The sequence below is a fragment of the Procambarus clarkii genome, chromosome 9 (assembly GCF_040958095.1).
Source record: "Procambarus clarkii isolate CNS0578487 chromosome 9, FALCON_Pclarkii_2.0, whole genome shotgun sequence".
Taxonomy (NCBI): Eukaryota; Metazoa; Arthropoda; class Malacostraca; order Decapoda; family Cambaridae; genus Procambarus; species Procambarus clarkii.
This window is the reverse complement of record NC_091158.1, coordinates 19,409,593-19,434,663: the sequence shown is the minus strand read 5'-3', so window position 1 is coordinate 19,434,663 and position 25,071 is coordinate 19,409,593.

Below are 25,071 nucleotides of genomic sequence, written 5' to 3'. Positions count from 1 at the left end.
ATATATATATATATATATATATAGGGAGGGAGGGAAGTAAGTCTAGGGGGAAAGCAGTGAAAGAGACAGTAAACCTGGAGAAGAGAGCAGCAGAGACGGTAAGTCTGAGAGAGAGGTTCAAGATCAAGTACGTTCATTGAGAAAAGGGAAGTACGTCTCAAAAGGATAGAGTACAATAGGACTTCACTTCATGGCAGTGTCAGACCACGAAGAAAGGATTAAGACAGGAATTTTCTAGAGTACTTAATTAAGTTCCTTAAGTTGTTATTGATCCTTCTGAAGATGTATTATTAAATACGAAAGTACTTAAGGAAATTCTTGTCTTAATCCTTCCTTCGTGGTCTGACACTGTCACATTGGTCATCACGTGTTAATTTCTGTATGATTTACACACCCACACAGGCTATTTATAAATAGCGATAAAGACAGGCTATTTAACACAATGGGCACATGCACAAGGGAACACAGGTGGAAATTGAGTGCCGAAATGAACCACAGATATCAGAAAAAACTTTTTTTAATGTCAAGAGTAGTTGACAAATGGAATGCATTAGGCAGTGATGTGGTGGAGGCTGACTCCATACACAGTTTCAAAAGTAGATATGATAAGAGCCCAGTAGGCTCAGGAATCTGTACACCAGTTGATTGACAGTTGAGAGGTGGAACACACACACACACATATTATATATATATATATATATATATATATATATATATATATATATATATATATATATATATATATATATGACAAATGCGCAACCCCCACCTGAACAGCTACCTAGTTGACACCGTTTTTTAGAGGCGGCTGCTTCAAAGATTCTCTACATTTAATATTAATTTATTCCTTAACATATTATCATATACTAAGGCATAGTTCCGTTTTCTTAATTTGAAATTAAAAGAACGGAATTCATCTTGCTTTTTTTTTTGAACGATCTCTATTGTTCCGACATGTTGGAGCGACACTTAAATTTCTTTTGCCCGTTAGCGGTAACCAAAAAAAAAGTTGTTCCGCGAGGCTGGTAGAGATGAGGCTATTGGTTGAGACCAACCGGCCTCGGTTGATAAGGCCGTTGGTTGAGACGAGATGTTTGGCTACGCGATTTGGTTAAACTCTGAATTTATACAATTTGCAAAATTAACACATTATTACATTTAACTTACTTGTAAATAACCAGTTTCGATAACATTTATTAATCTGCCTCAAGATATTTTCCTGAGATGACTAAAAACGGAAGTTCCTCTTACCAAGTTTCTTTTCCCAGGGCCAGCGTGATGCCAGGCGGGCTCTCTATCTGTATGCATGAGGGATGCCTTCAGTATTTGGGATATTATGGAAGGATGTATCTCCCAGTAGCACCCGAGGGACCAGTGGAGGACATGAACGTCTCCCTCGATACGTATGATAAAAAAGCAGATACGATGGCAATGAAAATAGAAGAGTACGGAGATTTAATACACGAGAGGGAAAAAAAAGAGAGGAAAGTTGGAGAAGCGAAGGCAAGACAGGGAGAAAGCAGGAGAAGGAAAGCACGAAAGGGAGGCAAGATAGGATGACACGAATATGAAAGACAAGGAAGATATAAAATATATATGGTATAAAATATATATTCGAAGTTTCCAGTGTACATAAAACTTGTTGGAATAAAATTTCCTTAAGACAAGAGTCACAGCTGACTAAACACACTATAACTATAACTATAACTATATATATATATATATATATATATATATATATATATATCTCAGCCTACTATGCAAGGCCCGATTTCCCTAATAAGCTAAGTTTTCATTAATTAATATATTTTCTCTAATTTTTTTCTTATGAAATGATAAAGCTACCCATTTCATTATGTATGAGGTCAATTTTTTGTTATTGGAGTTAAAATTAACGTAGATACATGACCGAACCTAACCAACCCTACCTAACCTAACCTAACCTATCTTTATAGGTTAGGTTAGGCTAGGTAGCCGAAAAAGTTAGGTTAGGTTAGGTTAGGTAGGTTAGGTAGTCGAAAAAACATTAATTCATGAAAACTTGGCTTAATAGGCAAATCGGGCCTTGCATAGTAGGCTGAGAAGTGCATTCTGGCTACTAGGTACGACATAATATATATATATATATATATATATATATATATATATATATATATATATATATATATATATATATATATATATATAAAATCACTAAGAACTCTATTTGACCCGGCTAGGACTCGAACCCATGCCGTCCAGGATCACCCTTAAACGTACACAGTACCGTGACCACCGTACCAATGATCGTCTTGCTAGACGATCACAGGTGCGGTGATCTCTAGTGCCTGGATAACAACGTGTCTATAACGCAAACCGGTCATCTTGGGGAACTTCTCTATACTGCTAGATAACAAAAAATCATAAATATGCCAATTATAAATTCATATTTAATACATAAGAATAGTAACGCTCGAGAATAGTAGAATAGTAAAAAATAAAAAATCGTGATACAATAGTAAGACGTTGTTGAAGGAAGTTGATTTTGATATAAAGAAACATGTCAAGGAAGAGAAATGGCGGGAGGGGGGGGGGGAAGGCGGGGAAGTAAGGTGTAGGGCAAGAAGGTAATAAGGGAAGATGAGGTTGAGGAGTGAGTATTTGGGGAGAGGGGAGGTATTATGACTGATACAGTGAGGATGTAGGATTATTACAGGTGATACATAGAGGATGCTTGGTTATCGCAGCAGATACAGAAATAACGCACAGTTATCAGGCAGTGATACAGGGATGTTGCATGGTAATCAGGGGTGATACAGGGTTATTAGGGGGAGATATTTGTAGGATGTAAGAGGTGATGAAAGGCTGCGAGGAAAGGCATGGATAGACAAGGGGAAAGAGAATGGAAAAGAAATATGAAGAGGGGAATTCAGGGAAATGGAGAGGGAATCGAATGCAAAGGAAACGCAGATACTGAAAGTCGAGGGGACTGGGACGCGAGGTGGAGGGGTAGAGAGGCACACTGACATATTTATTTTTATTTTAGTCAACGCAACAACAAACACGATTTGATCCACAGCGGACTTTTCCCCCAGCAGGAGCCCCAGCCAGGCCTGCCAGGTGCTGCAGGGTGCCCAACCGGTGTCAACACCTGGCCCCCACAGCGAGGCTTGCCCCTCAGTGTTGCCGGGTATCTCGTAAAACATGAATTGTGGTACCGGATGATGCTCAACCTCATATATTATATATATATATATATATATATATATATATATATATATATATATATATATATATATATATATATATATATATAAATATAATAACATATAAGCAAAATTTTCTAAAATATAAACAAATATTGCAAGGTAAAACATATATATAGGGATATACACATCGTCAAGAAAACGCAAGAAAAACAACTGAGAATGAACAGATGAAAAAGGCACAGTGAAAAAGTTACTGAAGCAGGAAGCGTGAGACTCCATTAAATTCCGACGGAGTTTCAGAGTTTGTCTTCTTCAATTCTGTTGGCTCTACCTTGTGTGTGTCTCTGTTTCACCGTTCATTTCTCTTTCTTTTTTTCCAGTGATTTAAGTATGTGTCTGTGTCACATTTTTACTGGTTTTACCGTGCCCTAATTATAGCATCTATTATTTTTTATAATCATACTTACAACACCCAATCCACCCAAGAGGATTACTTTTCATATTATGTGGGGCGAGGTGAGGGGGGAGAGTGGGACAGAGAGAGAGAGAGAGAGAGAGAGAGAGAGAGAGAGAGGGAGGGAGAGTGGGAGAGAGGGAGAGGGAGAGAGAGAGAGAGAGAGAGAGAGAGAGAGAGAGAGAGAGAGAGAGAGAGAGAGAGAGAGAGTGAGAGAGAGAGAGAGAGAGAGAGAGAGAGAGAGAGAGAGAGAGAGAGAGAGAGAGAGAGAGAGAGAGAGAGAGAGAGAGAGAGAGAGAGAGAGAGAGAGAGAGAAGGGGGGGGGGGGGTTGTCCAAAGTGTGGCGAAGGGTGACCAGAGTATCGTGACACGGGACTCGAGCTGCAACAATAATAAACCAAGAACTGAGCTCATAAAAAACAACAACGACAACAACAATAAAACCAAGACAGTTGTAAACACAGCCACCAAGATGTGGTGCAGTGTGATGGCTCGAGTGCCTGTGTGTGTTTGATGTGTTGCGTGCCTCTTTGTGTGACTCTTGTCGAGGACTATGTGTGGATCATCAAGGGTTCTGAACTATTCTGAAAGGTTGTAATGATGTTGTAAATAGTTGCATGTCTATGATTAAAAAAGGCCTACGGCTGTTATAAAATATTGCATGACAATATATCCCGAGTATGTATGACAATTATGCGAAAGGTTATATAACTATGCTGTTGTTAAGGGCTGTATGACAATTTATTTGATTTAACATAAAAATATAAAACTCCTCCTGTTGTCAAATGCGAGACACGATAAGACTATCAAAATCCTCAGATTAGGCAAAATTGTAATTAATTTTGTCAATAAAAATGTTAATAATAATAATAACACGATAAAGCAAAATGATAATATTAGATCTACTGGCCTTACACGCAACATATATTCTAAATCTTTCTGTAAGTCAGTAGATCTCTACTAACGCAGCCCAGTTTCTCGACTTGTCACAACGTCACAAAAATAATGTACTAAATTGCCCGATCCAAACTTGAGGACCCCACGAATAGAAAACGTGACAGCCCGTCGATCTTACGAACAGCTATGATTTACAGTACAACATATTTTAGCCGTTGTGGATTTATATGCTGCAAAATGCGATGTACAGCCAGATTAACGACGCCCAGATTATTTTCACAATTTAAGTTGGTCATTGCCATATTATTCTGCTGATATTTCAAAACTCTGGGTAAAGTTTTTAGGTTTAGAACGCTATACATGTCAAGCAGGGATACGATGGCTGGGTATCTGTTATCATTATGGAATTACTCTCACAAAGAGGTGGGTTACTGACAAGTAGCCTAAACCCGGTCGAACTCGGACCCTTGTTACATGAACTGAGTATTCAAATGGAGTCACAGCCACGCTAACTTCGGAACCTGCTGATGATGAATAACTGAAGCCATGATGAAATAATGTCTGAATAAAAGTTCTTTATAATGGTGCCTTCATTATATTTTTTCTTTTTGTGCTCGTGATATATTCACGTTATTTATTACAAGATAAATTTACGTTGAGAACAATTATGTATGTAAACATCTGTTCATACTGTATATAAATTAATTACTGTGAACTTGAAAAATCTGCTATATACAAGTCCACACTTAAAGTCTGTTTAGGAAGCTCTGTGATGTTTGTGTGCTTTGTCTCAACTTAATACAACCATATTTTATTATCATCTGTAAAATAAATAATGTTGCGGCACTCCACTCGCGATTGTCCCCACTGCCTTTAATCCATTTATAATGACCATTTGTTTCCACTGCAATAACAATGGCCTCATCAAGAGAAAGTCTCTATGCACGAACCTCAATTCATCATCAATCTCTATTCCATTAGATGGAAACCACGAATTAACAACATAATTTCCAAACTAGCATTCATTCATCTTTGATGAACCTAAACTTATTCGATCTCCTTCCTTTGTTTCGAGCTCCATTTTTATTATTATATTTAGCACCCTATTGATGTATTCCTTGTTATATCCTCCAGTCATGTCCTACCTTTCTAGAGAATCGAAATTTAAGCATATTAATCTCACTTCATATGAGAGATTCCAAATGGCTGAGAATTCTATATGGTGACCATATTATTGAATGTAGTCAAGATATTATAATACATGGTGGCCATATTATAGAATTTACTGCATATTCTAAACAGGCCTACAAAATGCAAGAGGGTAAAGAATAACATTGCCTTGTAGTATTTTCTGACACTTTTTGTTATGAATCCTAGTTTAATATTTGTCTTATTTAAAATGTTTATTTATAGATTTTTTAACTTACAATCCCTACAGATAATTACTCTCAAAACATACTCGAATCCATGTTAGAAACTTTCAACATTGCCCAGCTGAAAACTGATAATCTTATTATAATTTTCAAAGCTCAGAAAGCTCCACTTGTCAGTATTTAAATGCTTCTGCCAATCGTTCGTCTATTTTAAAAGCCTATCTATGTTGCCATGAAAAGACTTAATATTTTCTGAATTTATTTCAAGCTATATTGAAGTTCTATTAGAAAATTTGCTCTGAGCTTACTGGTGTACACGCCGGAGGGCAAGGAAAGCCTGAAGATTATATTGGTCTACACAGAGGGTGGAAAGAAAAGCTTGGAGCTTATTGGTCTAGAGTCTAGACAGAAGAAGGAAATAAAAGTCTGGAAAGTCTGGAGTTTATTAGTCTATAAAGAGAATGGCACGAAAGGCTTAGAGGCTTTTGAAGATATTTGCATTAATTGTAGAAATGAAAAAGAATGATAAATTCACCGATACAAATATAAGACCTTCTACAGGGCAATGGGTAGCCACTTTTGAAATCCTTTTCTAATTGATTCAAAAGAAAATTAAATAAAAATAAAGTAATGACATATAGAAAAGGAAACCAGATTACTTTGATAATTCTAACTTCTTAAAGCCATTACGCTACCATGCATTTATCTAATTAGGAAGATGCTTAAGTAAATTAAGGCTTGAGTTAATTACTAATTCATGTTGGAACGCCTCTCCGCTGTACGGGGAAATTAAATAGCCTTGATGTGCAACTTCCAGACCAACCACTGCTGCACGGATATTTTGGCTACATGCCAAATGTTTGATGAAGACCATCATTACTTGCTAGAGATACATTCATACAAACAAACACACACACACACACACAAATACATACATACACAAACACACACATACAAACACAAACACATACCCATGCATGCACAATACACACACGCAAACAATAGACAGCGCTCTGGGGTCATGGTCCTAAGGGCCCGGGTTCGTTTCCCGGCCGAGGCAGAATCATATTGCAATAGATTCTTTCATCTGATATACCTATTCGCCCAGCAGTAAATAGGTACCTGGGAGTTAGACAGATGGTAGAGGCTGCCTCCTGGAGATGTGTGTGCTAGAAACAAATATAAGTATAGACGATAAGAGGAAAACTGGTAGGGAGTCAGTACATTAGATAACCGACGGTTAGAAGGGCGGGGGTCCAAGAGTTAAGAGCTCGATCCTGCAGGCCCAAATAGTAAATACACACACAGCTGGAACAACAATAGCGGGGGAACTTGTTGCCCCACTAACAAGGGGACACAGGTGGAAGCTAAGTACCCAAATGAGCCACAGGGACGTTAGTAAGAACTCTTTCAGTGTCAGAGTAGTTAATAGATGGAATGCATTAGGCAGTGATGTGTTGGAGGCTGACTCCATATAGTTTCAAATGTAGATATGATAGTCCAGTAGGCTCAGGAATCTGTACACCAGTTGATTGACAGTTGAAAGGCAGGACCAAAGAGCCAGAGCTGAACCTCCGCACAACTAGATGAGTAAACACACACACCGCAAATAGGGGTAAACATCCTGACATTGGCCAGGTGGCAAATGTAGTACCCATATACAGTACAAAAATTAGGAAAGCAGGAGCCATTGAACAACAGACTGGTCTCGCTAACAAGTATTTCGTGTGTGTGGATATGTGTGTGAGGGAGAAATATGAGTAAGAGACATGAAAGAAAAAAACTGCTCGGGAGTCGGTACATTGACGGTTAGAAAGGTGGGTCCAAGAACTAACAGTTCGATCATGGAGAAAATAGGAGTAAACACTCAATACATACACACACATACGTGTGTGGAAAAAAATTCAATTAGTTAGTAGTTAGTTACAGTTGATTGATTGACAGTTGAGAGGCGGGCCGAAAGAGCAAAGTTCAATCCCCGCAAGCACAACTAGGTGAATACAAACCTACCCACACACACACACACACACAAACCCACCCACCCAAGACAAAGTCAAGCCTGAATACACCCTACCCAACCACCATTACCCACATACATCACAGACTCGCCAGCTTTTTCCCTTCACCACCAAAGCCAGAATATATGGGATAAAAACAAAACACTTACACCTTTGCCTGTCTGGGAAGCTCACCATAAATCTCACCGCCAACCACCGCTAGATGCCCAGAATTTGTTTGTATTTTTGAAAGCTAAGGTGAACTTTCAGCTATGTGACAGGCAGTCATTGAGTGTGTCCTACAAATAGTAGTAACTTAAAATAAAAAATTACTCAATCAAGTTCTGAGTTATTATTCAGTTACTGTTGTAATTAAATTATACTGCATCAGTGAGGTTAGGTTAAGTTATGCTTAGGTAGGATTATTACAGGGTAGGTTAGGTTAAGTTATACTTAGGTAGGATTATTACAGGGAAGGTTAGGTTAAGTTATGCTTAGGTAGGATTATTACAGGGTAGGTTAGGTTAAGTTATACTTAGGTAGGATTATTACAGGGAAGGTTAGGTTAAGTTATACTTAGGTAGGATTATTACAGGGAAGGTTAGGTTAAGTTATGCTTAGGTAAGATTATTACAGGGAAGGTTAGGTTAAGTTATGCTTAAGTAAGATTATTACACAGGGAAGGGAAGGTTATACTAAATCAAACAGCAACAGGCTGTCTGCTCATGAGAGGTTAACCATTGAAGTCAGCTGCGGATTTAAAGGAAAGTATACGTCCCATTTATGCTCCATCAAATATACGGTCAATTACCTCCTCTGGTAGACCGTTCTCTGATTACAACTAGATCACATAACAGCATTTTGAAATCGTTTGCTTATAATTTAATGCAAATTTATGCAGTGTGATTTAATAATGGCTAGATTGTCAGTCTCGTATTTTTCAGACCCGAGTTCGAATCTACAGTGACCAGAGTGAATAACATATATATTATATATATTACAATTATAGAAAATTATTGAAGTGTACAAAGACAGCAAAAAGGACTAGAGTTAAACTACTGCCAGCATTCACAAGGAATGAAGGAGAAAGACAAAGAGAGAAATAAAAACAGAGAGAGAAAAACTGAAGCAAAATATCCCCCGACTAGACATCCAGTGTCAGTGTTGACAGTGGCGGCCATAACGACTCAACCATCACGCTGATGAGTGCTGCTGCAACAACTGTCAGCGAAAAATTAAGCAGACAGCTGTTCCCAGCATCGACCTGCTACGGACAAAACATACACAATGTGTGGACTTGGGCCCCTTAAGGTTTTCTGAGGGGGATTCTTGTACAAAATATTTCAGTTTGAATTTCTCTCCTGCTTTTCGTAATTGTCTTTAAATATATATATATATATATATATATATATATATATATATATATATATATATATATATATATATATATATATATATATATATATATATATATTATATATATATATATATATATAATATATATATATATACATATATACATATATACATATATATATATATATATATATATATATATATATATATATATATATATATATATATATATATATATATATATATATATCACGAAAATAAACACGTGATTAAGAATGTGACAATGTCAGACCGCGGAGGAAAAATGAAACAGGAATTTCCTTAAGTACTTTCGTATATTAAATACATCTTCAGAAGGAAATTCCTTCTGAAGATGTATTTAATATACGAAAGTACTTAAGGAAATTCCTGTTTCATTTTTCCTCCGTGGTCTGACATTGCCATATATATATATATATATATATATATATATATATATATATATATATATATATATATATATATATATATATATATATATATATATATTATGATGGAGCTCGTGAAACTCAGGAATATGTACACCAGTAGATTGACGGTTAAGAGGCTTGACTAACGAGTCAAAGCTCAACCCCCGCAAGCACAACTAGGTGAGTACAACACACACACACACACACACATACACAAAGTATAAAAGCTTTCATACCGATGAATTGCAACCCATAAAAACATAATCAGCATAAAGAAATTAGCACGAACGGAAATTTTTCAAATAGTCGAAACCTCCAGTGGAAACGAGTTGGTCTTAACATTACATAAAACAAGACTACATATTTGAGAAATATTCAGCAACTTTCCGCAAATGACTAGCAATTCGACGCACTATTAAATATATAAACAGAAAAGTAAAATTATTCAAATTATTCGACCAGAGATTCGGCACGAGTCTCTGCAATAATTAAATATGTCACAAAGAGTCAGGTCAAGCCATACAAGGGACGGAATGGTGCCCAGCTGCTTGGACCATCGGGGATTGAACGCTGACTATATAAATACCTAAGATTTAGCAGCGATGATAATTTTAGTCATATAATTTATATGGCTAATTTCATATAATTAATAGTACACTATAACATCAGTGATATATTTTATAACATAGGTACCGATGTGCTGGCCTCAATCACTATCCCGTCTCAGCCGTCAATATCCCGTCCAGCCGTCAAGCCGTCCCTCAGCTGTCAGCCCGTCTTACAGCCGTCCCACAGCCGTCAAGCCGTCCCTCAGCCGTCAACCCGTCTTGCAGCCCATCTGTGTTGTAGTATCGGTAATGAGATCAGAGTCGAGTTTCGTGGTCTTCAACTTTCTCAAAGGTCTCGAAAATATTTAGGCGTACCGCCAGATATTTCAGTGTCTCCAAGGAGGACGCAATGTCTTTATCGTCCTCGTAATATGGCTTGATGTGCAAGACCAATTTATAAATACTTCCAAGTTAACAGAAAAATACGAAACTATTCCTAAAACTAAAGGGGATATTTAAATTAGTGAGCAATGTCTCTTATCCAGGACTTGGGAACAATTCTAATCATTCAAGCGATTCTCAAACATTTTGAATAACTAGTTTACCTCTGTGTATTATATTTTAAATATTTTATAATTTCGATATTATGTACAATGTTACTAACCAAAACACTTAATATTTTAAATAATTTGTTTTTGTAATATGTATCTCTCAACTGTAATATGAGGTTTGATAATACATACAGCAAATATAAATATAAAATGCCATTACATATGTGAATAAAAATGAATCAGTTTTACTTTAAGAATTAAGTACATCACATCCAAGCTCATATCCTGTCCTCATACCCCTGTTCCTATTCTGCCCTCATATCCCTGTTCCTATCCTGCCCTCATTTTCCTGTTCCTATCCTGCCCTCATATCCCTGTTCCTATCCTGCCCTCATATTCCTGTTCCTATCCTGCCCTCATATGCCTTCCACTTGCTATATAGTCATACTGGAATCGCGCTATATCCTCATATCTAACTTATTAATATTTTCCATAAGTCAGCCGCAGCCAATGGTTGCTTTAAATATTGCTGGAGAGTAGGCTGTTTTATTTATATAATTTGGCTGCCAAGAATTATCATGAAAAAAAAAAAAAAAAAAATAGTTTTGGAAGTGAATATTCCGAAAGGGAGAATTATATGGAAAAGTTTAACAAACATTTTTGTTACGGATACTTCATTTCTATAAAGAGCCTTATTTGCTCTCATCTAAAAGACTATTTTCACATATAGGATCACTCTATCAGAATTCTTGATGTAATTTAACGACTATATTTTGGTCAGTTCACACGTCCTAATACTGTGTCACCGGTGCTGCTACTTCCGCAGCTCTTTTTCTAAGTTGATGGTTACTTCTATTTCTGTGGCACTTGCTTTCAGTAGCTTTTTACTGCAACTTCACTAGCCCCTGCTACTTCCATGGCTCTTAAGTCTCAGGAGCTTGCTACTGCCATTTCTCTGGCTCCTCTTTTCAGAAGCTTGTTATTGCTACTTCAATGGCTCCTGTTCTGAGGATTTTGTTACTGCTGATTCCATGGCTCCTGCTCTGAAAAGCTTACAAGTTGTGTGTTCAGTTGTCAAATAGGGCCACGTAATATGCTGGCTCCTTTTCCGTATTACGCTGCAATCTTATGGAATAGACTACCACCCTACGTTTTCCCCGAAACTCTCCATCCCAAATTTATCAAGAACCATATGCGGGGTTATATTTTCAAATCAGACATATTTTTTTTAATTTTCCAAACTTATCCACAGGAACAAAATCTCTCTCTCTCTCTCTCAATCGTGGCCGAGAAGACAGTGCTCGGGAGACGTAGTCTAAAAGGGCTGGATTTAATTTACCTAGCAGCAAATAGGTACCTGGAAGTTAGAGAGCTGCGGTGGGCTGCATCCTAGAGATATATGTGTGTGTGAGAGAGAGATAAATATATGTAGTAGGTACGAGACACAACATTAGATCGTGATCGTGAGTCTGTACATTTCACAACCGACGGTTAGAAAGGCTTAACAGTTGGGACCTGCAGATACAAATAGTAAACACAAACCCACACATAAATAATACATTTAGGCCTTTTAGTGAAGCGCATAGATGTAAAAATGTGTAGATAACCAAGTACATGGACAAGAGTGGAAATTGAGAAGAGAAGCAATGAGAAGTAGAGGTGGTCAAGGAAAAAAAAAAAGAGAGCATGGATGTGGGTTTGCTGGAATGCTCCCAAGATGCTGGAGAAGCCGACATTGATATATATATCCAGGAGCAAAGCTAGAGGAAGCTGCCGCCGTTTGTCAAGCTAGAGTGACGGCATCGTGTACGATGTGGTGGCTGGCGGCGGGAGCCAGTCTTACTTGGCTTGCTTCTCCTCATTACTGAAGGGAAGGGAACTATCGGGAGAAAGCGCTAAGCCATGACCACTATATAGCCCCGGGAAGAGGTCAGGATAAGGATTTCGGATGGGACGGGGAGTGAAGGAATGGTGCCCAATCACTTGGATGGTCGGGGATTGAACGCCGACCTGCATGAAGCGAGACCGTCGCTCTACCGTCCAGCTCAAGTGGTTGGGCCTAATAACTGAGTGGATGGACCTTGAGTTGCACTTTTAGTCATCGGAAGGAATTTTATTTAATGTGTGTGTTTGTGTTAATGTAGGATTCTGAGGTTATATGTTTGCCATTGATGGATTTTATAGTCGTGCAACAGGGCAGTAATGATCTCATTAGTTTCTCATTATTTTAATGGCTGGTGTGCGTGAGAATATTTCACAAAATCTGAATTATTCTCATTTCTGCATTTGTTCCTCACGCAATTTCACACGGTTGACACCCATCCTAAAATATATTTCAGTAGATTAAGTAAAACTTAAGCCTTGTTGATTCCGAATAGCAGCCTGACCAAACAGACTGATGGCTAGGTGTTTATCAAGATATTTTTTAACAAAATTAAGGATCAAATGCTAATTCCACTTTTCGAGGGAGGGTATTAGAGACGTTTTGGATCCTTCACGTCTACAGAGCTAAATAATTTCAGTGGACCCAGTACTAGAGGAGGAGTTTACTGTGGACATTTCATAAAAGAAACATTTTCAGTGTATTTCAGTTTCGCAAATGGCTTTGTGCTCTCTTTATCTCAGGCTGTGTGTGATAGTTAATTTTTTTAGCTCAATATTTTCGTAGCGATAAGTTTATGTTCCCTTGTAGAAGGAATTCCCACGGTGAACCAGGACGGCCACTGTACCCAGCTTTACAAAAGTCCCAAAGCGGATAAGGAAAGTTCCTGCTACATAATCAGATGGATTCCCACACAGAGAATAAGTAATAATTTCTTTCATTCTGGGAAGGATTACTAAGATTGGGTCAAGAGTCGCTCTTGTCCCATTGTCGGAATTATTCCCACCACGGAACAGTGCTTCCTGTTCCATCTTACGAATGATTCCTGCCGTAGGACAGGGTGGTCCTTATTCCATCCTAGAAGAATACATAACATGTATTTAGGAGGTCCTACTAGACCAAAGCTTGGATATAAAACAGTGTTATTCAGAAACAATTTCCTCAAAGTCTAATGATTGTTGGGAAAGTAATTTGTAATTATGTGAATAATTTTAAATTCAGAAATATACGTGTTCAGACAGCTTTTAGCTTTTAACTAATTAAAAAAATATAGGGACAGTTACATATTATTTTATTTTATTTATATTTCTTTCATAACAGAAGCCAATATTTTAATATACTTTTTTTAAGTTTTACTCTAGGAGAATATGTATAAAAACAGACACAGTGACAAAGGCACACACACACACACAAACACCCACACACCCACCCACACACACACACACACACACACACACACACACACACACACACACACACACACACACACACACACACACAAACACCCACACACACACCCACCCACACACACACACACACACACACACACACACACACACACACACACACACACACACACACACACACCCACCCACACACACACACCCACACACACACACACACACACACACACACACACACACAAACACACACATTCTCTCTCAGCTCCACTGCAGATGCCCATTTTCGCTTATCAGAAATGTGTAATGAGTCATCCACTATCACCAGCACATTCTTCAATTTATGCTCCAATTCACTATCTCCACTTTTCTTTTATATTACACTTATTGTATTTTCTGTTTGTCCAAATTTCAATTTCAATTTGCTTTACAATTTTTGTTAACCTCGACTCATAGATTAACATTTTCCTTTCTCTTATTCTATTTTCAAATATTTGTTTCCTTGTTTATTCTCTCTCTCTCTTCCCAACATTATCCTTTCCATACAAGTATTCCGGATGAATGGAAGTTCAGGTTAACCTCTGCTCCCAAGCTTGACCATTTGAGGTAGAGATAATCCTCGCGAGGCTGGGAATGTATATGGTCTTCTTCCGTCTCTCACCCCATCCTCCTCCTCCTTCTCCTGTCTTTCCCTCCATATTACCTCACACTCCTTCTTTCTCCCACTTACTGAACTTTCCAGGACATGCTAATCGCAAGCGCTATTGTCTCATTGTCTGTCATAGCCAAAATAATTATTTCTCAGCAATTCATGTGAGTGGCATTACTCAAAGAAGTTTTACTACATCTTCAGCAGAAAGTGGCTGGTTTTCGCTATTTGACTGTCTTCGATGTATAATTATTATGTCACGCGAGAGATAAAGGTCAGTGCGGTCTTATTCTTTCTCCGTGACACAAAGTGCTGGTTATCGATGCTGTGCAGTGTTAGGTTCATTAAACTCATGCTGAAATTTATTATATTCTCTGAAAAGTATGTATATTATAAGGTTAAAAATGGAGTTAACTGGTTGTTGCATTTTATGTTTTTATGATAAATTTCATTAAACTATTCCCGTTTCTTGACGTCATACTTTTTAACTTCATTTTATCCGTTTTTATCTTCATCCTGTTTTTAACTGTGAATATATGATGACATTCTTATTTATCTCAAGCTCAGGCATATATTTATCTACTATCTCTTATACCACCTACGGGTATGTTCATCCTATTTATTTCTGTGACAATATGCTAAGTTAGACGGTACTTCCAGAACTTTAACCACCTTTCGTCCACTAATAACTAAACTAACAGTTCATTCATTTACAGCGAAGCAGGTTTTTCTCCCTAAATTATTGTTCCGTTTGCCTAGAAAACATACTTGTAACACACAAGAACGACATTAAAGTCTCATACATTCATTTACTTCGTAACCCTTTAAGTAATAATTTAATTCCCCATCTCGCAGGATGGTTAGTCATACAGGGCCATATGTTCAGTAGCCTGCACTGGCAAATTTTAAGTGCATTATAAGAATATCTTCAAGAATTCGAAAGTGAATAAAGTAATTACTAAGCACCAGGTACCTCATGTCAACGGGTCTGAACGCTCTAATAACTGGACATTCGGTAATGTAGTGTGCGAGATCGTGTCCCAGTTCCTGCTTACAGTTTGCACCTGGCGTATGACGGATATAATTAATAATCTACGGACATGCCCAACCATATTTAACTTAATGGGTAGAAACAAATACTTTATTTTCATAAAACGTATTATTTTTTCCGTAGAACATGGTAGAGAATGACACAAAGGAAGGCATCAATGAAAGGAATGACGGGCTTGGTATGGGAACCTCAAGTAGTTTGAGACTCAAGAGGAAAAAAAAAACGAAAAAGAAAAAGGAATCGCTTTTTTTAAAATGACGGTCGCCATACGAAGACGGAATGACAATGAGATAAGGAAGTTTACATAACCGTGAAAAGAAAATTACATCCCGGTAGAAGAAAGGAAAGCAAAATATCCAAGAAAGTAAGACATGGGAGGGGGAGGGATTCCAGGGAGGGACGACAGGATCTGTAGGCGGGGGATGGAAGAGGAGTTAGTAAGGAATGTAGCCATCCCGCGTGTTGTGGTGAGTGACACCAACATCCACACGAGTAACGTCTCTCCAAACTTCTTTACAACTATTTTCATCTGGCAAACTCCATGGAATACCCGGTGGGGGCGAGAGTCTATTAATGTCGCGTCTTGGTGGCAGGGAGACGAGGTTGTGACGTCTCGTCCACGCTCGTGCGGGAGACCACACACGAGAGACTACGATAGTATGTCACACGGAAGACTACAGTAATACATCACTTGTAAGACTATGGTAATACATCACTTGTAAGGCTACTGGTAAAGCGTAACCTGAAGGACTATTGTAATATGTAACTAGAAGACTATGGAAATACATCACCTAGAAGACTATGGAAATACGTCACCTAGAAGACTATGGAAATATGTCACCTAGAAGACAATGGCAAAATGTTACATGGAAGACATCGGTAATACGTCACCTGTAAGACTACAGTAATACGTTACCTGGAAGACTACAGTAATATTTCAAGAGCCAGCAAAACAAGTGGAAATTAAATATGACGATTCACTTTAGTAATCCACTGGGATACAATTATCAGATAAGGCCATAAACCTTATCGAGCAACAAGAAAATGGGAAAGCAGCGTAAACTGATGTGTGTATAACTTTTCCACTCATTTCCATGGTAATGGATTTTAATTTCAGGCCAAACAAATATTTGAAAGTTATTAAAACTTTTCCTTTGCAATGCTGTAAAACCTTTAAATTCACGTCAAAAGCCACTGGAGGTGCAAAACTTATACCACAACTCGAGACACGGTTTCAAATATATATATTACAAAAATACCAAAATTGGGAATATAATTGTACTTTGATAATGTACAATTTCTTAGCTTGGATAGCGAAAAGAACCAGGGAAAGGTACACTTTGAATTAGGAGCGGTATACTCTGGAACAGGAGAGGTACACTTTGGAACAAGTGAGGTTCACTTTGAACGTGGAGAGGCACACTTTGGTTTAGAAGAAGCCCACGTTGAACCAGAAAAGACACACTGTTCCAGAGGACCACACTGAACTAGGAAAGGCACAGTTCGAACTATGAAATCCACGCTTTGGACAAGAAGAGGCACACCTTGGACCTGAAGAAACCCATTTTGGACCCGAACAGACCCACTTTGGATTAGGAGAGGCACACTTTGGGTCATCTATTACCACTGCCCAACAAAGATGTGGGTCGACTGGCCATCGTTCCATCATTGTTCGCTTCAGAACACCCAACAGTAATTGGTACCTGGAGGAACAACCATTGGTGGTATAATGCACTGAATAACCAAACCGATGCCAGTACCTATGGCCTAATTTACCTCCCCCCCCCCCCCCTCCTCCCTCTTTAAAAAGACTACAGTCAAGATACTAAAATATTTTATTCACAAAACTATCATATTTAAAGCTCAAACTCTGATCAAATAATGTTCTCATATATTACACGTATATTTTAACATTGCAATATTTCGAAGATACATAACATCATACTAAACAAACGCTTAACAAGTATGCCCTTCAACTTCCTCTAATAATTTACCTATTCACAATGCCTCAGTCAGAAGACCAATAGTCAAGCCTCCTAGACCAACAGTTTTGCCAGAAAAAGCGACCGGCAATACGAGTTCGCTAATGATCCCGCTTCAGTGGTCAAGGACAAATGCAACGCTGTGGCTCCCAATTTGCTCGACGAGAACTTGGATGGTCGACGTTGTGGGTGACAAGAACTTGAAAGGCCGATGCTGTGGGCCACAATAAAGTGGACAGTCATTGCTGTGGGTGACGAGGACTTGGACAGTCGACGCTATGGGCGACGAAAACTTACAAGGTACATGCCGTAAATAACGACTTGAAAACTTTATGCAGCTCGCGAGGACTTGGAAGGTCGACGAGTATTTGGAAAATGGACGCTGTGCAGGGTAAGGTACTGGGTGTTGAAGGTTGCAAGCACGGAGAGAGCACGTAACTATTCCCGTCCACTTAACACAGCAACAGAAAAGGAATACACTCTTAATCTCCCCTTACAATATGGTTGTGTGAACGTGGACAATCGGTAGTAATCCTACAACAAATACCACAGAGAAATTTGACTCTTACGTTGCCAATTCTTAATTTCCTTCTCATTCAACATCATCAAAACACGACACGGACGAGCTAGCAGTGCAGCCCATTCTCGCAATTTGTCACTCCGACAAAACTGCAATTATTTTGCATAACCAGACACGCATAAACCAAAGCCACCCACCTAACCTATCGAGGCCGATGCGTGGAAAACGCCAATAATAAGATACTAGAATTTTTACTATACGTTGCATTGTTAACGGATTCGTCGATTTCATGAAACATTTGACATATTATGTGACACAACGGATTGGGCACTGGGCCTTAATCTACAAGCATATCAACCATCATCGGAAATGTAATAATTACATAGAATTAAAAAAGAATTGAGACTTGCTATGTATTAAACGTCCGAAAACTATGAAAGATGTAAGCGTAATTATTGTTGTAATAATGAGCAACAATCACAGTTTCAGCTGGTTAAACGATCTTGCAAGAACGACAACAAACACCTCGACCAACACCTACTCGAGTAACACCTCGTCGTGCGTCGAGGCCGAACGTCAGACTCGAGCCAAACTTGGGCTTTTGTCGTTTTCAGAGTCGGAGAGTCAGCGCGGGGAATATTAATAGCATCAGCGGAGGGAAGAGTACCAGATAACTCCCGGGGAGGAATAAACCGTACTCAGTAAAGGTGAAGGTATACCCAGCCAGGGTGAAAGGTGATGACATACCCAGTTAGGGTGAAAGGTGAAGGTATAACCAGTTAGAATGAAGGTATACACAATTAGGGTGAAAGATGAAAATGCATACTAGTGCGCTATTCTGGATTTGCGAGCCTTTTCCTTCAGAATTATGTATCTTGTCTATGTTTTATGTCATATATCTGTCGGTGTATATCTATCCGTGAATATCTGTCCCCGTATATTTCTATCTTTTATCTCTTTGTACCTTAGTATGTCGTTCTTTCAACTTGTCTACATTTTCAGTGTAATCTCCCTATGACACAAGGTAAGAAACTGTCTATCTCTCCTCTCTCTCTCTCTCTCTCATTTATTCATAATCTGTGTCTTCTTTGCAACTATATATTTAACCTATCAAACATCGTCTCCTGCTTTCCACCTTTTTACCATTTCCTGAAGACGACGATCTATGTATCATATTGTCTCATGCGTCTCATCACTGTTGCTCAAGCAGTCACATTTATGCTGCCACACCATATAACAGCTTCATATAGTTTCATCTCATTGAAAACAACTCAAGGAATAATATTTTACAAAAAATAAATGCAATAAACAGATAATAAAAAGACACGTTCAAACTCAAAATAATACTGTGCATCAGGGGGAGTCACGGAATATGTAAATTCAAAATTCTTCTCGAGGACATGAATGGATCGACGTCAACTTTTACAATATACGAAGAATTTGGTGAGGTTCGACACGTAATAATTCTTGTAACATATTAATGTGCAGAACCACAATAATTTAATAATTTGAGAAGTACAGTTGATAACTGATATTGACCTTAGTAGACTAACTGTGTTCCGTGTTGTGTCCGCACCCACATGGATGAATTTTAAAGTTGGAGGACGAACTTCAGCTCCAGGGCCCTGTGCAGGTGTGTGTGTGTGTGTGTGTGTGTGTGTGTGTGTGTGTGTGTGTGTGTACTCACCTATTTGTGCTTGCGGGGGTTGAACTTTGGCACTTTGGTCCTGCCTTTCAACTGTCAATCAACTGGTATACAGATTCCTGAGCCTACTGGGCTCTATCATATCTACATTCGAAACTGTGTATGGAGTCAGCCTCCACCACATCACTGCCTAGTGCATTCCATCTGCTAACTACTCTGACACTGAAAACGTTCCTTCTAACGTCCCTGTGGCTCATCTGGGTACTAAGTTTCCACCTGTGTCCCCTTGTTCGCGTACCACCAGTGTTGAATAGTTTATCCTTGTCCACCCGGTCGATTCCCCTGTGGATTTTGTAGGATTTTGGATTTTGTACCTCTTGTGTGGTACTGTATCAAAGGTGTGTGTGTGTGTGTGTGTGTGTGTGTGTGTGTGTGTGTGTGTGTGTGTGTGTGTGTGTGTGTGTGTGTGTGTGTGTGTGTGTGTGTGTGTGCGAGTGTGTTCAATATTCGCAAAGTGCATAGAGAATCTTCTCTATAATATAAACCTAAAATACCATTGAAGAAGAAGCCTATATAGAGAAGTGCGGTGTTTTCCTCCACCACCAACAACAGCGCTATAAACTCACCCGCCCGCAGCCCTCACACTCTCACCCACCAATTATACCCTAAAATCAGATTTCCACACTCATCGAAAACAATAAATTTGAATCACAGAACAAACAGAATCCTTTCGGTGAAGGCTATAGTGCAGCAAACAGACAAGGCGTTTTAAAACATTGTCAGAAATTTTAAGGCACAGTAAGACACTTAATTTAAAGTCACTATAAGGCACATAAAAGCATTATAAGGCATATGAAAGCACAAAAAGACACTTAGAAGCACTATAAGGTACTTAAAGGCATTGTAAGACGCTTGTAGCGCTATAAGACAATACGCGCCAATTGAATAGAGCATGCAAAGCTTGCACGTCCTATAAACGACTTGATGACCCATTGAGTCACTTAAATGTTCAATGAGCCAATCAAAGGATCTATGAAGCAATTGAAAGAGACACTATATGAAACTATAAAGACACTATAAGAAATCCTTGAAAGCCCTATCAGGCCCTATCAGGCAGTTAAATATGTAGTGAGATACCGTATTTGTAGGCCCTACGATCTACGCAAGGATCATACAAGGCACTCGAAGACTCATGAGAAACTTTAGTCCCTTTGAGGCACTTGAAAAGCTTATGAGGCTCTTGAAAAATACCACTTTAAATCAATTTTAACAAATCTAAAATAACTTTTTTAACCTAAAAGCTATTTATAAATATATTTTAAAATTATCTTAAACATCGGGACAAAAAACTTAAATTAGATTAAAATTCTCTATAAAAGAGCGACGGTTCTAGCTGCATATTATAGCGCAGTTATACAATATTTGTATAACTTGAAAAATTAAACTTTCTAATAATCAAATGTTTATCGATATTAAGTATTTGGGACCAATACAATATTTATCATACATGAACACGTCGTTTTTCACCTATTTTGTAAGAGTTTCTGTAAATGTTATTTATTTTTTATATATATATTTTACGTGTCAGTACCTTGTATTGAACATGTTTTGTTATGTGCCTGTGTTCCCATGACCCTACCTCATCCTCCGTTACTGTCACTGCTTTTTTCCCTCTCTTGCTCCCTTTATTTCTTACCGTTCCTCCTCTTCTTTCTCCCTTTCCAATCTCTGCCTATCTCCACCGATATTTCCTTTCACCTTTCTATTTGCTTATTTCTTTCTCTTGTTTTCTCTTTTTCTTCTTCTTTTCTAACATCCTTCATTCCTCCCCCTCTCTTATTTTCCGTGCCTTCCTCCTCTTTCTATTCCTCCCCCACACCCCCTTCACCTTAGCTTCTTCAACAATTCCCTGTGATCGCCCTCCCCCCAGCTCTCCACCCACAGACACAGCGCTTCCTCCTACATAGTTTCAGTTTGGAATCATGATAAATACTGAAATGGGGCATTACCTGTCCTTCAGAAGTCTTATTGGCTGGATAAATGGGGGTTACTGTCTCTAATGTTTCTTATGACAGGGAATTAAAGTGAATGTGTTGGATGGTGTGGACCGTGTGTGTGTGTGTGAGTGTGTGTGAGTGTGTGTGTGTGTGTGTGTGTGTGTGTGTGTGTGTGTGTGTGTGTGTGTGTGTGTGTGTGTGTGTGTGTGTGTGAGTGTGTGTGTGTGTGTGTGTGTGTGTGTGTGTGTGTGAGTGTGTGAGTGTGTGAGTGTGAGTGTGTGTGTGTGTGTGTGTGTGTGTGTGTGTGTGTGTGTGTGTGTGTGTGTGTGTGTGTGTGTGTGTGTGTGTGTGTGTGTGCGCGTGTGTGTGTGTGTATTGACTATTTGTATTTAATATTTGAATCTGCAGAATCGAGCTATTAGCTCTTGCACCGCATCTTTCTAATCAATTCATTGTTCCTCTATTATGTCTACTACATATATTTCTTCTTACTCACGCACACATCCCCAGGAAGCAGCCCGTAGCACCTGTCTAACTCCCAGGTACATATTTAATGCTAGGTGAACAGCCGTATCAGTGTGAAAGACAGTGCTTATTTGTTTCTGCCTCTTCCGTAAATCGAACCCGGGCCTCTAGGATTACGACCCCTGAGCGCTGTCCACTCAGTGTGTGTGTGTGTGTACACGGACATGTGTAAAGGAACTTATCATCGGCTCGTTAGCTCAAACACGTGAGAATCATTCGCCCATTACAAAAAGCTCGAAATGGAGGAGCAGAAATCTTCAGATTCCCTATTGAACCTCACATGAATAGATTTTTTTTATTTTGTGATACATTTTTTGCCTTTTACTTTAACGCTAAGATCTCCTGCAGATTTTCACCACTATTATGCATCAGTCAAGAGATATTCAGTAATTATATTACTTTATTATAAAAAAATATTGAAAATATCAACAATAACTAAACAATAAAAATTAATAATAATATCATTATTATGCTTTATTTATTATTATAATAATTATTATTATTATTAAATTTATTCCTGAGAAAATCAATCAAGAGCCTTGAGAGGATTCGAACCTGAAACCTGGGTGCTCTCAAGGAAACGCCTTAAACCACTGAACCACGATACGTTAGTCGATTTTCTCAATGATTTATTACGTTTATGTGATTTCTTTGTGTATTATTTTTATTACTAATATTAGTAGTAGTAATAATAGTAGTAATAGTAGTAGTAGTAGTAGTAGTAGTAGTAGTAGTAGTAGTAGTAGTAATAGTAGAAGTAGTAGTAGTAGCTGCTTAATTTACAGCTGTAATATAAATATTGTATGTGGATAAATTCTTCCGTTCAAAATCAATCATTCGTATATTATTATCAAAACAAAACATTTATTCCAAGTGAATCAAAACGAACCATCGAACTTTGATACGAAGCGAGAAATAAAACCCATGTTCATTTCCTCGACAATGGTGACGCTTTACCAGAGAAAACGCTAAGCCACAGCGTCCATTAAAGTCGAGTATCCCTGGGACCTGATACGCTTGGATGACCTTAAACATTACCCCAGTTCTAATTGCATACTTGGCCGAGCCAGACAATTGCAGATTCATTGATCTGAAGCGAAATTTACGGGGAGCAAGATAGCTATTGCAAAAGGCTGCAATCGAATTGATTCTCAACTTAAGGCCACAGATATGGCCTTTCGTTGCTTTATTGTTCAGTGGTTCCACTTCCCAGTGGTGTCCCTTCCTCCCCAGTGGAACCCCATCCCCCAGTGCAGTAGTAACACTCTCCTTACCAATGATGCTCCCTCCGCCATTACAGTGGCAACGCGCACGCGCACGCACGCACGCACGCACGCACGCACGCACGCACGCACGCACACACACACACACACACACACACACACACACACACACACACACTTCAGAGGTATGCCACTAGGCTAGTCCCAGAACTAAGAGGCATGAGTTACGAGGAAAGGCTGCGGGAAATGCACCTCACGACACTGGAAGACAGAAGAGTGAGGGGAGACATGATCACTACCTACAAAATTCTCAGAGGAATTGATAGGTTCGATAAAGATAAACTGTTTAACACGGGTGGTACGCGAACAAGGGGACACAAGTGGAAGCCGAGTACCCAAATGAGCCACAGAGACGTTAGAAAGAATGTTTTCAGTGTCAGAGTAGTAGACAAATGGAATGCATTAGGAAGTGATGTGGTGGAGGCTGATTCCATAATCAGTTCCAAATGTAGATATCATAGAGCTCGAGAACCTCTGAAATCTGTACACCAGTAGAATGAGAGGCGAGACCAAAGAGCCAAGGCTCAACCCCTGCAAGCAGAACTAGACGAGTACACACACACACACACACACACACACACACACACACACACACACACACACACACACACACACACACACACACACACACACACACACACACAGAGAGGGGTCTGGTAGCTGAGTGGACAGCGCGCGGGACTCCTAATCCTGTGGCCCGGGTTCGATTCCCGGCGCCGACAGAGAAAAAATGGGCAGTTTCTTTCACCCTGATGCCCCTGTTACCTAGCAGTAAATAGACACCTGGGAGTTAGACAGCTATTACGTGCTGCTTCCTCTGTGTGTGTGAGTGTGTACTTACCTAGTTGTGCTTGCGGGGGTTGAGCTCTGGCTCTTTGGTCCCACCTCTCAACTGTCAATCAACTGGTGCACAGGTTCCTGAGCCTACTGGGCTCTATCATATCTACACTTGAAGATGTGTATGGAGTCAACCTCAACCACATCACTTCCCAATGCATTCCATTTGTCTACTACTCTGACACTGCAAACATTCTTTCTAACGTCTCTAAGGCTCATTTGGGCACTCAATTTCCACCTGTTTCCCCTAGTACTAGCGTGTGCCCCTTGTGTTAAATAGTCTGTCTTTATCTACCCTATCAATTCCTCTGAGAATCTTGTATGTGGTGATCATGTCCCCTCTAACTCTTCTGTCTCCCAGTGACGTGAGATTTAATTCCTGTTGTCTCTCTTCGTAGCTCATACCCCTAAGTTCGGATACTAGTCTGGTGGCAAACCTTTGAACCTTTTCCAGTTTAGTCTTATGCTTGATTAGACATGGACTCCA